This window comes from Penaeus vannamei, chromosome 9 (genome assembly GCF_042767895.1).
Source record: "Penaeus vannamei isolate JL-2024 chromosome 9, ASM4276789v1, whole genome shotgun sequence".
In the NCBI taxonomy this organism is placed as follows: Eukaryota; Metazoa; Arthropoda; class Malacostraca; order Decapoda; family Penaeidae; genus Penaeus; species Penaeus vannamei.
Genome location: NC_091557.1, coordinates 40,729,166 through 40,734,165, shown reverse-complemented (window position 1 = coordinate 40,734,165; position 5,000 = coordinate 40,729,166).

Below are 5,000 nucleotides of genomic sequence, written 5' to 3'. Positions count from 1 at the left end.
TTAAAGGCAGCAGCAAGTACAAAAAGTAGGATATGTATATATGTATAAGAATAGGTGTAGAAAGATATAAAAAGTATATAAGAAAAAGGTGCGTGTATATAGCAGAGTTGAACGAGTACGTGAGCGCATCTTGGTTATAAATGAAACAATGTATATGTGTATGCAGTAAGATTTATTCTATTCACATTATATGTTGTTTGTGGTCGAAGTTTTTCATCATTTTTCTTTTCTTTTTCCTTAATGTTAATATTGAGTTTGTTGCAAACAAATAAGATCAGCACTTTGTTTAATTCCACACCTTGAAAGTTTATCATTTTGATAAAATAGTAACGAGTAAAAAACGCGCATACACATATATATAAATATCATTTTACTTCATTAATAACGAGAGTAAAACGTATATAATATTATATATAAATATATTTTTACCTTCATTAATAATGAGAAAGTAAAACGATAATATTATATGTATTAGGTATTTGATAATCAATAATAATAGTGAGAAAGTGTGTATACACATATATATAAATATCATTTTACTTCATCAATACAATGAGAAAATACGTATATTCGTATATATATATAAACATGAATACATATAAAAATATTTATACACATTATATACGAATATTATTTGAGTTTATTAACACATTTACAAAAAACGTATATATAAAAATATTGAATACATTTAATAACAATAAATAATTAAACAAATTGGGTAATAAATACAATTATAAATATAAATGCTAAATACATAATAATAAATAAATATTGTAATAAAATAAACAATAAATAAATAATAATACAATAAATATTACAATAATAAATAATAATATAATAAATAACAAAATAAATAATAAATAAATAAAAACAAACTGTAATAAGATCAAATAAATTAAATTAATATAATTGAATATAAATATAATAAATAATGTCAACAGTAATATAAAATAATAAATGTTAATATTTGAATACGGTGTATTATTACTATATATAAATATTATTTATTTGAGATTCACATTCTACTAAATGTTTCATCCGAATGAATCAAATGATAAATTGACTGCAACAGGAAATAAAGTTTATTTATTCGCAATGATAGGAATCTTAACAACCCGTATAGAACTAGCTATTATAGAGGATTGCAGATCGCCGGATATATATATATATATATATATATATATATATATATATATATATATATATATATATATATATATATATATATATATATATATATATATATATATATATATATATATATATATATATATATATTGTAATTTGTTATTCATGAGTATCACGAGCTACTGCTGTTGATAATATAATTAAGTTTAGAAGATACTTCGCTAATCGGAATACTCCAGTGAGTTGCTTTTATTTATTGAGACTGGGTGTACAGTCGTATATAATTATGCGGTTCTTTCCATATCTCAAGTATACACTTTTCTACTGTAAGCCTGTTCCCACTTTATTTCCAAAGAAAATTGAAAACGCAATTGTTAAATACAATTAATTTGCAGATCAGCACAAGGTTGTAGCTGGTAAGTTTTCATGTTCATTGTAGAACTTGGGTTCTTTATTTTTACATTTTCATTTTCCATTACAATCGCCAAAAACAAGTTCAGTCAAACAAGTCAAAGTCTCAAAGTCATACTAGGTGAATCCTTGTTGAACTTTACAGTAACTTTAAAAATATTGTTATAATAATATCAATTTTACTTTCCTAAGAGGGCAGGATCTGCTTTCTGACTCACGTAATAAATTTAATAAATACGTTAAAACTGTAAATCATGGTATCAAAATGTCATTAGACTTGAACGTAACTGCTGCCCTACTTTAAGTCTTAAGTCCGTAGCAGGAGGTTCTTATGTCTTTGGGTGGTAACACAGTGGGTTCCCTTTCTTCCCGGGTGGCACCCCTTGCTTCCATAGATTCCTAGGTGCCCTCTACCTCTCTCTCTGCTGGCAACACATGTGAACAGATGGCTTTTTTTATTTTCTTATTTTATTTTTTTACTATAAAACAATTGCAAAACAACAAGATTATAAACACACATATTTCACAAATAAATCATAATCTAATAAACCAATCTCTTTAGGAATTTTAGCTGTCTCTGTAATACGCCACTAAGAAATCGTAGATAGCCATAATCCGTAATTATAAGTGTTTCTTTACTTAAAAAGAAGCAAGGCGACTGCACGGAAGCCCCTTTCTACTAAACATGATATTGGGAAGGCGATAAAATACATCCCGACCTCGTTCTACAACACTGAATAGCGATCAGAGATTTATCTAGTGCCATAGGATGCCAATTCTGATTTAAAAAAGTCTCTCAGGTGTTAGTACCGCCTACTGAGAACTAATGGTCGAACACAAGCTTTGAGGGTGAGGAACGTGACGCTGTTAGGTCCACCATCTGGTGTTTAAGGTGATAAGAGCATAAGGTAGGCCTACATGGTAACGGGAAGAACTTTGTCTTCTTTTAATGCAATAATGTATTAAAATATAATACATCATGAACATTGTCTTAGTTTAATACATCACAATGCATTCAAATATAATACATGAGCATTATCTTATTTTAATACATCATAAGTATGTATTATAATGTGAATTATATAATACAGGGTATTATCATAAAGATATTATAATGCCCTAATAACATTATGATATATTATAAATATTGTAGCTATGAACTAATGCATAATATTGTGATATATGTAAGCAGGACTTATAAGTATACATATGTCCAAAGAAAAGTAATAGCATGATGAATGTAGGCCTATTTAAACAATAGAAAATTATTATTACAGTTATATAATGTAGATATTAAGAGTAAAGTGATGGACCGACCACTAAACGATCAACTATGACGGCAGAAATCCAGGTATTATTGTAAACATTCGTGGCAAATTCACGAGCTGTAAACAAAATATTATTATATGAATAAAATATTCTTAAAATTAATGATACCCATCGTTCGCAGTTTTAGACTCTTTTATTTTCGTAGACAACTAAATATTGTTCTCTTCCTTGTTTATGCGGTATTTAAGCAAAGTCGGCAATCGTCTGACGAATATGTATTTGGCGATTCAGAAGTCATTGAAATGCAAATATGAATGGAATTTGTCACATTCAACGAAATGACGATATCATGCAACTTAAGATACAAAAGCAAAAAAAAATCTGGATCAATCAGCTTATTTTGCTAAAGAAAATAAATCAACTTTAGATGAACTATCTATAGGTAGGCCTGAAGAAAGTGAATACAGAAATATGAAACATGCTGCTATGGACATAGAAATGAGAAATAATAGTAGTGAAGATATACCAAACGAACAAATAGGAAGAGAGAGAGAGAGAGAGAGAGAGAGAGTTAAGAGAGAGTGAGAGAGAGAGAGAGAGAGAGAGAGAAGAGAATAATATTGATACACATATTATATTATACATATAGGTTATATGTATATATATATATTAAGAGCATACATATTTTACATTTTGGTTGAGCCTATTGTCTATATATTGCCTACATATACTCCACAGAGTTGCTACACAGACATATGTATATATAAGGTTGTTGAAAGAGAAGAGCAGAGTATTAGAAAGAACATATTGTCACATGAGGAGAGGAGGAGGCAGATCACATTAAGGCAGAGGTGGTGATATATATGCACACACACACACACACACACACACACACACACACACACACACACACACATACACATATATATATATATATATATATATATATATACATAAGAGAGCACAGAAAACATAAAACATACATGAGCACACATATACATGTACACACATACACATACACATATATATATATACATACACATATATATACATACACATTGTTTATATAAGTCACGTTTACACATACATATACATAATATTACATACATACACATACACATATATTACACACATATATTACACATACACATATAGAGAGCATATTACATACATGTTTATGAGGACAGCCTTCCAATTAAATACAACAGACAACAGAGTAGTATCACTGTAATATGTTCAAAAGTATCCTTATAAGACTAGGTTTGATCTGAAGGAGGCTTCCTTGATCGTTGATTTCTTTCTTCTTTCTTTCTTTCTTCTTCTTTCTTTCTTTCTTTCTTTCTTTCTTTCTTCTTTCTTTCCTTTCTTTTTCTTTTCTTTCTTTCTTCTCTTTCTCTTCCTCTTCTTCTTTCTTCTTTCTTTCCTTCCCATGCTCTGTGTTTGTAGAAGGTGTGTGTATGTGTGTGTGTGTGTGTGTGAGGTATGTGTGTGTGTGTGCGTGTGTGTGTGCTAAAAGCAAGATATACATATTATATATATATACATATACATATATATACATATATACAGTATATATATACAGTAATATATATGTATACATATATATATATATATACATATTTATATATTTAATATATATTTTATATATACATATATATATATATATATATACATACACATATATACATATATATATACATAAAGGTCGCTTTCTCGTTGTTGAGAGAAAGAGAGAGAGTCATGTTATTTATTACGAAATACCTTATCAATCATTCCTGTATGTGTGTGTGTGTGTGTGATTACACGCTATTACAATATACCTTATCAGTCCAACCTGTGTGTGTTTGTGTGTGTGTGTGCAAGTGTGTGTGACTGTCAATCCTGTCGTTAAAAAACAAAACAAAAACTTATCCTAGAAATTATTGAGTATTTTAGCAGAAGGCTAATCAGAAAATCTATTCTTTCTTCCTCAGTATCACTATTTATATTAATTCTATTTATTCCTTCTTCGTGACTTTTTTTTGTATAATCTCTTATTTGTTTATATATCTATTCATTCCTGGTTAACCTGTGTGTGTTTAGTTTAGTGCATTCATTTACATGTTGCTATTCTCCCTGTTTACCCATTTATCTACTTCATTTTTTTCTGTTTACTTCTATTGTCTAATCTATCTCGCCATTTCTCCTTCCTG